Source organism: Callithrix jacchus, chromosome 4 (assembly GCF_049354715.1).
Source record: "Callithrix jacchus isolate 240 chromosome 4, calJac240_pri, whole genome shotgun sequence".
NCBI lineage: Eukaryota > Metazoa > Chordata > Mammalia > Primates > Cebidae > Callithrix > Callithrix jacchus.
Window position 1 is genome coordinate 137628027 of NC_133505.1, and position 13534 is coordinate 137641560.

General features: G+C 40.2%; 1 protein-coding gene across 50 annotated transcripts in view; it reads right to left on the reverse strand.

The window, feature by feature from the left end:
- The window catches only part of EPB41L2 (erythrocyte membrane protein band 4.1 like 2), a 225724-nt gene that overhangs the window by 126558 nt on the left and 85632 nt on the right, over positions 1-13534 (reverse strand). For 6 of the 50 annotated variants that reach the window (XM_035296712.3, XM_035296708.3, XM_008995061.5 and 3 more), the window contains exon 1: positions 6779-6835. The exons of the other annotated variants lie outside the window; for them this stretch is intronic. The gene's annotated coding sequence lies outside the window, so the exon portion shown is untranslated. Of the gene's footprint in view, positions 1-6778; positions 6836-13534 lie in introns of those variants that run through there. 50 annotated transcript variants of the gene reach the window in all.

Consider the following 13534-nt stretch of genomic DNA (forward strand, 5'->3'; position numbering starts at 1 on the left):
AAAAAATCTTAGCTTATCAACGTATGAGTCCCTTTCTTTACATGTTAGAGAGAGGGGTATATGAAAACTAAGGCATAATTTTCAATAACATCCAGTTGCAATAACAATCAAGATAACAATCTTGATTTGTCCCTACTGCTACCATTAAGGATGGAGTTAAAAAAAATTCTCCATCAGCAGCTAAGGCAATCTTGGAATAGATATCATTTCCTGAATTAAAGCTAAACAACCAGAGGCATTTAAACCTTCATGCATAAATCATGAAGGACTCCCAGTACTGGATATATTTATTCACATAATGATAATGCATATAAACCTTGGACTACTGGCAATCCAACAACACACACTAGCAGAAATGACAAGAGACATCCAGCAGCCTGCTGAGTCCTCATCAATCAATTGCTCACACTGAGTTGTATGGTCAGAAATCTTGGTGAACTGCATCTGCTCCAATTCCTTCTCTCAGGTGAAGATCCAATTCTGTGTGAAAATCAAAGCTGAAGCTATCTTCTTTCTTTTCTTTTCTTTTATTGAGACAGAGTTTTCCTCTGTCACCCAGGGCTAGAGTACAATGGCACAATCTCAGCTCACTGCAATCTCCACCTGCCGGGTTCAAGCGATTCTCCTGCCTCAGCCTCCCAAGTAGCTGGGATTATAGGCACCCACCACCATGCCTGGCTAAGTTTTGTTTTTAGTAAGACAGGGTTTCTCCATGTTGGCCAGGCTGGCCTCAAATTCCTGACCTCAGGTGGTCCACCAGCCTCCCAAAGTGCTGGGATTATGGGCATGAGCCACCATGCCTGGCCTGAAGCTATATTCTTTCTGTGAGAAGTTAACATATGTCTGAATAAAACAGTCTGGTGGTTTGGGGATCAAGTCTGGGAAATAAAACATGATTCAAATTTCAGCTCTGCTTATTAGCCATGTAACCGCAGACAAGTTATTTTAGCCTTGCTGAGTTTCGGTTTCCTCCTAAGCAAAAAAAAAGGATGTAACATGTTCTCACTGGTTGGTTCTAAGCACTAAATTAGATGCTGTAATACATAAAGTCCCTGGCACATAATAAATGATAGACCACTGTCATCACATAGAGATCCTGCAAAGAAAATATCTGTATCCATTCATTCACTAAAAAATAAAATAAAATAGTAACGGCATAATAACAATAATCACAACAGAAATAATCACGATCATAATATCAGCTATTTGTTAACCACTGCTCTAGAAACACTGCATGCAGCAAGAACTGAAATTATTATCATGTTACAGATGAAGAAGGTAAAAAGAGGACAGGCTGATCAAAGCCATATAACCAAAAAACAAAAGGGCCAGAATTCAAACCCAGGCTGTCCACCTCTAAAGACCTGGTGCAACACTGCCTTCAACCCCAAAACGACTTCGCTACTCTATAACTTGCACCTAGCGTGATACCTGACAGTAAATGATTTGTTGGAAAAGTGAACTCAATAATTACTATTACCATTTGGGGCTTTATAATCATTGACAGCATGTTCTAACAGAGCACCCCCCATGAATTTCAGTGACCATCACGATGTGAGTGGGGTCAGTATCTTATTTCCCTTCTTTCAAAACAAATGTTTGAGTACTCTCAAAGCAGATGCACCAGGCACCAGCAATATAGATAGAAGAATCCTACTCTCAGGATAGTGGGAGACATAGGTAATAAGATTAGCATTCATGGTCAAACAACTTGTAACCAATTTATAAATCTTGGTAACATATTCAGAAATTACTACTAGTTTGAAAAGCAGGCACGGTTTTCTTGATATCTCTTCAGGAAATTACACAATAAATGGTCCTTCATAAGAAATGCTGGTAAAACACTCAAAACATACAAATAGACATTACATGCTTTTTAGAGAGGACTAATTCTCTTTCACAATTGTATTTGGTCTCTATCTGAATTCACGTAACTTGAATAAAAAGCTTAACAAAACAAGCCCACGTATAAGTTGCCTCAAAATCAAAAAAATAAAAAAACAAATTTTATTTTTAAATTGGCTAGGATGACTTAAATCATTGGTCCAATGGTGGGGAAAGTAGCTAACAGATAAGGAGAGTTACCAAAAAAGAAAAGAAAAGAAAGAAACACAAGCGTCACATAAACATATGAAGAGTTGCTTGCCACACTCTTAGTAAAAGAAATAAATCTAAAAATTCAGAATGGAGACATTCAAAAGTTTAATCATGCAATCACTGAGCAAGACTATGGGAATGAAGACATTCTCAAACAATTGCTTGCAGAAGAATAAATTGGTATGGGGCCAATGGAAGTCAATTTGCCAACAGCTTTCAGGCCAGGCATGGTGGCTCACGCCTGTAATCCAAGCACTTTGGAGGCCAAGGCAGGCGGATCACCTGAGGTCAGGAGTTCAAGACCAACAGCTTTCAAAATTCCAAATGTGTACACACTTTAGTAATCCTGCTTGCAGTAATGCAGGGGTGTCCAATCTTGTGGCTTCCCTGGGCCACACTGGAAGAAGAATGTCTTGGGACACACATAAAATACACTAACAATAATAGCTGATGAGCTTTAAATAAAAATTTGCAAAAAAAATCTCATAGTGCTCTAAGAAAGTTTACAAATTTGTGTTGGGCAGAAGAATTCAAAGCTGTCCTGGGCCTCATGCAGCCTGTGGGCCACAGGTTGGACAAGCCTGTGGTAGGGGGGCCTACAGATATATTTGTGCATATGTAAAATAATTATGTAAAGGTGACTAACCTACAACACTGCAAAAGCTAAAGATCAATGTTCATCAACAGAAGGCAGTATGCCACATTCATACAATAGAATACTGTGCAACTCTAAAGACAAAAGATGAGAAACGCTACCACCCCAGTTCAAAAAATAACTCCAATTATTAGGTACATAGTTAAGTACAAACAGCAAGATTCAGAGAGTGTAAGTGACAGGTCAATTTATAGGGATAAGGATACCTTATACAGACAGTACACCTTACAGGCTGAAAGCAGAGCGTGTGGAAGATACACCTATAAAGGATGTGAATATGTGTATGTGAATATGCACACACACACATTTTCCTTTAAACGAGTGAAGAAACTAGGGAAGGATCCAAGAGAGTAACAGCAGTGATTACGGGGAATTGAGGGTGGCGCTCAGTAGATAAGTACCAAGGTACAGATGGGAGACAATGTTTTCACTGAGCAGAAGTTTTCATTAACGTTAGCACTTAAGTACGTTACTAGGAGAACAATATTCATGCATTAACTGAACCCAGCTTGGTTAGCCAGCTTTCTTGGAGAAAACACATGTGCCACATATGACTACCACAAGCCATGATGCCACTTTGCCCTATCACACCACTCTAGTCACACAAATGAACATCAATTCCAGCTCAGCAGTAGCATTAAGATGGCCCATGCTTTGGATTTCCTAGCATATGAAAGTTAAGACTGTTTCCGCATCCTCAAAGAAACTGGTTTCTGCCAGCCTCCACTTCAGTGTATTTCATAAACCAACCTTTACCCCTCCTAGATTGTTCCCCTAAGTAGCATAAGCTCAACGCCTAAGCTTTTAGGTCAGCAACGTATTTTTAAGAAGTGTATCAGTTCTTCCTTTTAAAAAAATACAGTTGTCCCTCAGTATCTGTGGGGGATTGGGCCACAGATACCCAAATCAGAACAAACTCAAGTCCTGCTGTCAGCCCTGCTGAACCTGTGGACAGGAAAAGTCAGCCATCTGTATCCGCCCTTAGCACCCCACGAACACAGTTATTTTCAACCTGAATTTGGTTACAGATACAGAAGTTGCCTATATGGAGGGCTGATGAGATTTACTGAAAAAACTCACATATAAGTGGACCTATGCCGTGCAGGCTCGTGTTGTTCAAGAGTCAATTATAGTTCCTGAGAAAATGTTGCTTGTTTTTTATCTTTTTCCTCAGTGTGGACTTCAAACAAACAAGTGTCTTTTGCTAACAATAGTGGTTCATAAGCAGGCAGCGTAAAAAGATGATTCCTGTTCTCTGCTGGAGGGCTGGGAACAGGGCACTTGGAAATAGAGTTCTCCAAAAGTCAGGGACATTTTGTTTAAGGCAGAGTAAACAGAATGGAAAGAGTCCTATTAAATGTCTAAGCCGGTTATACATAAACATTCCCCAATCTCTTTCAGCAGCTTCCTCCTCACAGGGAAAAGCAGGAATAAAATTGGCCTGACAGCACAAGGCTGTCATCAGGCTTCCTGTCCACACCTCTTCCCTGCCCATCTGCTACTACATTCACATGAAGAGGGTAAAACTTTTGTGCAGATGAGTAACTACATGTTCCTAGCACAGTGTTTGCATCCGGTGGCTTCTTGATAAATATCTTTTGTGATGTTCCTAGTATTTAGGAAACATTTATTCGGACCACCATCCGATAATGCTCTAGAAAGAAAAAAAAAAAAATGCTAACATGCAGTTTATTCCAGTGACATCATAACCAAGCTCAAACCAGAGCAGGGCCAATACCAACAAACTCCATGACCATAACAGATGCCAGGGAGTATATTTTTTCCAAGTTCATCCCACAACCACCTTAGGCATAAAATGCCTACCCAGTCCCAACATAAAACTCATGCCCACTTGGTATCCAGCAGTAATCAACAACCAGTCTAATATTATTTCTGTGTGAATCAAACTCTAAAAAATAACAATAGTGGTTCGGGAGGCACTTCCCAAATAAGCTAATGACAAATCCACCAAGGTTAACTGCACAGGATAAATGCACTGGCTGCAGACGCTGCATTTTAATAGGTCATAAGACAAAAGCTTGTCAAAGTCAATCACCTCCCCCACACTATGACAAGTCCACCAAGCTGGAGCCTACACTGATCTCATACTTTCAAATCCTCTTCTCTATAAGCTTTGGAATGCTGTAGTCAACAGGCATAAATATCTAAACCTCATAAAAAACATAAGTCACTTTTTCATTTTCAGTCGTTAGTTCTTCGGCCATTTTAAATAATTATGGCACTACTAAAGACCTCTACGAATATATAGCATAGACCTGAAAACTAAGACTACAAGCTGAATGACTTTTCTAGCTTAAGCAAGCATATCCAAATGTTGACTCCAGTTCACTGGTTGATTAGCAGAAAGTGCCAAAGAATATCCGAATTCTGGACTGTCCAAGCCTGGCGTAATAAGAGAAACTTACCCTCAGTGGGAAAAGATGTAACTACAATGGAATTACAGACATGCCATTTGCAGTGCCATAAAACTTTTTCTTTTTTTTTTTTTTTTGAAGAAAAAAGTATTTTTTAAGCATTTCTACTCTGAGGATTCATTTAGTTCAGAATTACTTAGCAAAGCTTCAAATAACTATTTTTAGGTAGTGGTGGCTAGGGTAAGTTTTTACTTGAGTGAAATGTAGTTGTTTCCTCAGAGGTAAAATTCTCAAAGTTCAACATTTGCAAAAGTGATTTGGTAGAGAATAATGCTGGAGAATATGTCAGGCATTCAATGTCTGGAGTCCTCCAAAAACTGCAAGCAAAACCAATGTCAAAGTTTAAAATTTACCTTTCCAATGTAACTTTCCTTGTGATCCTGCCATGATACTAAGCTACAGATGATTAATATATCATATCGTCTGCATAGGAACACTACAAAGCAGATGCAGAGGGTTGACAGACTGGCTGTCCAGGTCATCAGCATCACCTCGGCGGTTATCATTTATTCAGCCCCCACACCCAAGGTGCAAAGAATTTGAAGAGACAATTCTCCTAGTGACAAAAAACGAAAAACTTAAACTTCCCAAGTACATAGGTACCCCCCCAAAATGCCATAAATACTTCAGTACTATAGAGCATCCCTTACAGTGTCAACAATAAAAAAGGAATCACAGGGGTCATCTGCTAATTACAGTGGCCGTGCTTTAATTTTGTTAGGAAGTAGCACTGAATCTTTCTGAAGGAAGACTGCTAGACTGTTAGATTATATAAAGAAAATGCAAGAAGATTTTTTTCCCAAGTCTGGATGTCAGAATCTGGGCAATATGTCAATGTGACAACCAATTAAATATTCAGCAATAAAAGAAGATGTTGATACCTATTATTAATCAATCAATATTTACTTAGGGTATGACAAACCAATAATCAGACCCTGGTAACTGTTAATGGCAACTAATCTACAGATGCTAAAAACTATGAAGTCAAATCTCCGATGGCTACACTACAACTTTTTTTAACCAAACAAGTTAGGGTGAAAATGAAGGACTTCATAAGTAAACTGAGAGTTACAATTCTTTAACATGCTAAAAAGAAAACAACTGCATACTATTAACCTTACATAGTCCTCACTGTGCTTTAGAAATAAGATAGTACTAATTTTGTACGGTATTATATCATAGCACTGAAAAAACTGTGAAACAACCAGTCAAGCATATAAAAGGAACCAATTGGCTTCATTATTCTCATAGGTAAACCTGAAAAAGTTATCTTGTTAAACCTGACAAAAGTCAATATTTGCCTAGAAAAATGCAAACAAGTAATCTAAAACTAAACTTTGCCCACTGGAAAAATGTATTTTTCATAGAGCTTAGTTCAAATATCACAACATATTCCTTTGTGAAACAGTGTACCTACGCAGATTCCATCTACTCTGTATATTAGTATTTTCCAAATTTTCAGTCCCCTGACTATTCAATCACACTTTCAATAGCAAACTTCCTCCACAAGCAGAAACAAACAAGCACGTATCACAAAACCCAACCGCTGCAACAAAAACATCCTAATAATCTCTCCCCTTGAAATACATACGCAGCTTTTAAGCACATCAAGCTCGCTGTCTGCTATTTCCCGTCATTGGAAGATTGTGGAAAGCTGATGGAAATCCAGCGTCCAAAAGCTTAATGAGCAAGACTGGCCCCACCCAAGCCAGACCCTGCTGGAGAGGGACATGCTCAGTAGAAAAGCCCAGCTTAGTTCCAAGTCACTTCATTCGTCAGCTAGAAAATGCACATGGGTCAAAGAAAAAAGTCAGCTTCCTGCTGCCTGTTCTACCCACTAAATGAAGAACCCTTTGGCATAGAGGCTTTAGTGACACAACTGTAATTCTATTATTTTTATAAAATTCGTCTATTCCTGAGCTTTAATGACACAACTGTAATTCTACAATTTTTATAAAATTCTTCTATTCCTGATTTTTTTTCTCATTTAGTTTTTGTGGTTATAACTTTTGCTTTGCTTTGGGTCTCCATCCTGCAACTTTGTTTTTATTCTTGTCATTTTAATTCATCCTAGAATACACACCAAAACTCTATGTATACAACATAAAGTAGTCCCCCTTATTCTTGGGGAAAGAAGCCCTGTAGACGCCTGAAACCATCACGAGTATGAAACCTGACTCATCAATTGGAACGTGTTTCCTTTGTTCATGTCTTCCACCCATAAATTTAATGCTTTTTACTTTTTTAATTTTGTTGCTTATTTTTAGAGACAGGGTCTTAGGCAGTCACCCAGCTGGAGTGCAGTAAGTGGCACACTCATGGCTCACTGCAGCCTCAACCTCCAGGGCTGAAACAATCCTCCTACCCCAGCCTTTCAAGCAGCTGGGACCACAGGCATGAACTGCCATGCCCAGATAATATTTTCACGTTTTTGTAAAGACAGAGTCTCACTATGTTACAGCCCAGGCTGATCTCGACCTCCAGGACTCAAGTGATCATCCTGCCTTGGCCTCCCAAAATGTTGGGATTACAGGCATAAGCCACTGAGCCTGGCTACCCTCTTAAATCCTAACTAAGCTTTTATGCACTGTGGCCATAACTTTTGCAGTCTGAGGTGCAACAGCCAAACTAGCACAAATTTCTTTTCCTTTTTTCACAATTTCACAGGTTGAAGACTAGGTTCTTACCATAGATCTTAGCAACCTCAGCATACGATTTTTTCTTTTTCCTTAAGAACTTACCTCTTTTCGCTTAATGGAAGCACCTGATGGCTTTTGGCATATTCAAATTGCCAGCATTGCTATTCTTGGGCTTTGGAGACATTATTAAGTAGAATAAGGGTTATTTGAACACAAGCACTGTGATATCACAATAGTCAATCTGATCACCAAGCCAGCTACTAACTTCTACAGCCACTGGGCAAATGGATTAATTCATGCCCTGTACAGGATGGAGCAGAGATGTGAAGTTTCGTCATGTAACTAAAAATGGCGGGCAACTGAAAACTTATGAATTGCTTGTTTCTGGAATTTTCCATGTAATATTTTCAGACCACAGATGACTGCAGCTAACTGAACTAGAGAAAGCAAAACTATGAATAAGGGGAGATCTGCTGTACAGTCTAATCATCTTTATCTATAAATTACTATAAATTGACATACAAATTTTCAGATAGAGAAAAACTGCAAATATATAATCCAGATTTCAACATTAAAAAATAAAATATTCATTTTGACTCATTTATACAAGAATGTCTATTCATTCACACTGTACATAAAAAATGGACGTGCACTTTAACTTAGATAGTATAGGTACCATGATATAGTTATAAAGCTGCTAAATCATTGTTTCATATCAGTCCTAAACTGAGAAGTAACTAAAAATGGCCAGGTGCAGTGGCTCACACCTGTAACACCAGAACTAAGGGAAGCCAAAGTGGACAAATCACTTGAGGTCAGGAGTTCGAGATCAGCCTGGCCAACATGGTGAAACCCCATCTCTACTAAAAATATAAAAATTGGCCAGGTGTGGTAGTGTGTGCCTGTGGTTCCAGCTACTCAGGAGGCAGTAGAATTGCTTGAACCCAGGAGGTGGAGGTTGCAGTGAGCCGAGATCATGCCACTGCACTCCAGCCTGGCGCCTGGCAAGAGTGAGACTCTGTCTCAAAAAAAAAAAAAAGAAAAAAAGAAATATGGAAGCAACATAAACGTAAAGTCACTAAAGGAAAAATCTGTCAGTTCTAAGATTCAGATCAGAGCAATCCGATAAATAACTAATGTTCCTTAACTCTATAGTACCAAGCCCCCTTTATAGTTCCACAATTTAAATTCTGTGGTTCCTTTTCCCCCATCAGACATATTTGCATTGACAATTCAGGACTGAGATAGACTACAGGTTCACGTGTGCATTTTTACAACTTTACCCAGCTACTGTGTTACTCTCCTACCAAGCAGTAGTAATTATCTATGCACCTTCACTTACAGCAGTGTCTTTCAACAAAAGAATAAGAAAAAAATAGGTCTCTTGTAAATCACAAAGAAAACACTTTAGATATTTACTAATAGATAAACAAGATGTCACCAGTACAAACTAGCAGAAAAAGTAAGGTTTGCAGCCAGGCAAGGTGGCCCACACCTATAATCCCAGCACTCTGGGAGTTCCAGGTGGGAAGATCACAAGGTGGGGTGTTCGAGACCAGCCTGGCCAACATAGTGAAATCCTCTCTCTACTAAGGTACAGAAAAAGAATTAGCCCGGCGTGGTGGCGCACACCTGTAATCCCAGCTACTTGAGAGGCTGAAACAGGCGAACTGCTTGAACCCAGGAGGCGGAGGTTGCAGTGAGCTGAGATGGCACCACTGCACTCCAGCCTGGGTGACAGGGCAAGACTTCATCTCCAAAAAAAGAGGGGGTAAGGTTTGCTTTATGGGAAGACTTGGTGAAAATCTTCACTTTTCTTCTTCACTTTTTTTTGGGGGTGGGGGGTGAAAGTTTCCATGGCACCTCTGAAGAGATTCAGATTTGCCAAAATGGGAAGACACAAATTTTTTTTAAGTCATTCTACATACTGGAAGAAAATTTTACTGTCCACCATAAAGTTTTCATTGGTTCACAAGGAAGAATTTGGTGAGTTTTTTAGTAGAGACAATTTTATTCAATTCAGAGCATCATCCCTTATAGAGATTAAGCTCTTCCCACTTTTTTTTTGTTAAATGTATTTTTTAATAAATGCTGCTGGTATAACTGTAAATTTGTTACAATATACTTAACTTGGAAAAATATTGCCTTTGTGAAAGGAAAATAAATCTTGGGCCCCAAAATCACTAAGCTAACGTGAAAAGTCAAGCTAGGAACTCTTTAGAGCACACCTGCCTCCATTCTATTCAAAGTCAACCCTCTGCTCACTAAGATAAATGTGGGTCTAATTGCCTCCTCTGGAGAGGCTAATCAGAAACTCAAAAGAATGCAACCTTTTGTCTCTTACCTACCTATGACCAGGAATCTCCCGCACCACTTCAAGTTGTCCCACCTTTGCTTCATTTGTCCCCCTTTCCAGACCAAACCAATGTTCATCTTACATATGTTGATTGATGTCTCATGTCTCCCTAAAATGTATAAGACCAAACTGTGCTCTGACCACCCTGGACACCTGTCATCAGGACCTCCTCAGGCTGTGCCATGGGAGGTCAAGGTTGCATGTTGTCAACCTTGATGAAATAAACTTTCTAAATTAACTGAGAACTGTCCCAGATATTCAGGATTCACACCGTCAACATTTTTCCTGAAATTTATAGCTCCATGTAATCCAGAAATGTGAAAACTTCTAACCTATAGCAGCACTGGGCCGTATGAATTCAACCGTGGTAGATCTGGTCCATCCCAGGCATTTCTTAACACCCCTGTGTCTCCTACTCTCTTCTCTTATTCTCCTACTGCTATGAACTGAACTGCGTCCCCCTAAAATTCCTATGTTGAATCTAACCCACAGTGTGGCAGCATATGGAGGTGAGCACTTTGCGAGACAGGTTTAGATAAGGTCAAGAGGGTGGATCTCTCATGGTGAAATTAGTGTACTCATTTAAAAAAGCACCAGAGAACTTGTGCACTCTCTCTATCATAAAGGGCACAGTAGAAGGCAGTTGTCAGTAAGCGAAGAAGAGCCCTTACCAGAAACTCTCCAACTTAAGACTGTGAGAAAATAAGTATTTCTTGTGTAAGCTACCCAGTCTATGGTATTTTGTTATGGCAGCAAGAGCTAAAATGCCTACCTTCTTAACTATGGAACCCAATGCTACTGCTCAGCTCCTCCGCTGGCCTCAAAAGAAAAGATCCTACTTGAGTCCTATGAAGCTCATTGTTCAGAAAAATGTTGGGAGAAATCAGAGAGGGTGAGTTTTGTGGCACTATGATTTGGAAAGAGAACAATTAATAGAGTGAGTTTAAAAATTAGATGATTAGAACCTAGAGAAATTGAGTCCCAGACTCATATACATACCCACTTATAACTTGTAAGTGGTAGAGCCAGCATTCACATCAGTTTGGTCTGCCTTCAAAGCAGACTTTTCCACCAAGGTGGCCTTTTTTTTTTGTTTTGAGACAGAGTCTCACTCTGTCACTCAAGCTGGAGTACAGTGGCGTGATCTTGGCTCACTGCAAACTCTGCCTCCCCAGGTTCAAGCAGCTCTCCTGCCTCAGCCTCCCAAGAAGCTGGGACTACAGACACCTGCCACCAGGCCCAGCTGATTTTTGTATTTTTAGTAGAGATGGGGTTTCACCATATTAGCCAGGCTGGCAAGGCAACCTCTTTAACACTCATGTTTTCCAGGTTAAGTCAAATGAACCCAGAGAGGTGAAATAACATATAAGGTTACTTGACGGGTTATTAGCAGAGACATACACAAACCAGGTCCAGTGTCATTTACTCATTTCCAGTAAGATTTAATACATTTGAGTACATAAAATATATAGGTTGAAACATCTACATATGTCTTAATATTTAAAAATTGTTAATATTATATGAATTTATATCTATTTTGAGAAGACAAAAAGGGCCATGTTTTGACAATGTCTTATTATCTCATTAAAAACAGAAAATTAAAGGTTTATCCACCAAAAATTATTTTTAAAATATTCAAAAAAGTTAGTTATGGTTAGGAGGGGAACACTTTCCCTACATTTGTGTATATGAGTTTGTGTAGACACAGAATTTTATCTTAAACCCAGTATCATAATTTGACTTTTAAAAATCATCCTACCTCCTACTTTATGAGGACAAAGAATGGAATTGAGATATAGAGAACTCAATAATCTGATGAGGCAATCATAGCTCAAAAATCTTAAGAGATACAAACTCTAGGCAGAAAGTACAGCTATCAATATCACAGAGAAGACAATGAGGAAGAAAAGTTCCTTTCAGTCATCTCACTTCTGCTCATCTAGCCCCCATCTGGAAAGTGATTATCATCTGTCGTACTTTTTTCTTGTTGTTGAGATTGAGTCTCACTCCATCACCTGGCTGGAGTACAGCAGCACGATCTCAGCTCATTGCAACCTCAGCCTCCCAGGTTCAAGCGATTCTCCTGTCTCAGCCTCCCAGGTAGCTGAGATTACACATGCCTGCCACTATGCCCAGCTAATTTTTTGTATTTTTAGTAGAGAAAGGGTTTCACCAGCAGTTCTCAAACTGCTGACCTTGTGATTCACCCGCCTCGGCCTCCCAAAGTGCAGGGATTACAGGAGTGACTTACCGTGCCCAGTCAAATCCTACTAGGAAAAAAAAGCAGACAACACAATTTTCTGGCAAAAAGTACTCAGAAGAAATTAAGAAAAACCTGTTTTTTCATTCGGATGTACAGGGAATCCAATCTTCCCATCTACCAATCATCATGCAAGATTACTTGCTGAAAAAACACGGACAGGAGTTTTATGACCCTTCAGTATGGATGAAATTCAGTCGGTTCATGAAATCTTTTTAACATTTTTTAAGGAGAATGATCCAAGATGGCCGATCGCTAACATCCCGGGATTGCAGCTCTCAGGGAAGGAGCGGTGAACTAGAGGACGCCACACTTTCAAATTCTGGTCGCTCACGGAGCAGAAGATCCCCCAGTGGAGGAAACATACGGGTGGCCAGCGCGACTCTCGTGGCTGGCGCAGCGGTTCCGCGGGCACCTCGGCGCGGCAGCTCTTGGAGCAGAGTAAACAGGTTCGGAGGACCCACAAGGGCCCCCAGCACAACACCAGGGCCCGGCCCAGCGGCTGTGACAGCACTTCGGTGCGGCAGCGCTCGGCGCAGAGTAAACGGGACCGGTTCCCCTTCTGACCAAGGTTTGGAGCCCCGGGAAGGCAGAGTCGCCTACTAGGGACACAAGAAGGAAGCCCGACAGGAGAATCCTGGGCAGAAAAGCACCATCAGTTTTAACGCCGCTGCTCTGGCCCTGGGAACTAACAACCTGGACGTCCACTCAAGAGACCTAATCTGAAAGTTGGTAAATTCAAAGACGGCAGGAGGATAAATTTACAATGACGGGAAGAAACCAGCGTAAAAAAGCCGAGAATACTCAAAGTCAGAACGCCTCTCCCTCTAAAGATGATCACAGTTCCACATCAACAATGGAACAAGGCTTGATGGAGAACGAGTGCCTCCTGATGACAGAATCACTCTTCAAGGAATGGATAATAACAAACTTCGGTGAGTTAAAAGAACACGTTGTAGCCCAACGTAAAGAAACTAGGAACTTTGAAAAAAGGTTTGATGAAATCCTATTGAGAATAGACAACTTAGAGAGGAGTATGAGTGAATTAATGGAACTGAAGAATACAATACAGGAACTCCGAGAAGTATGCAC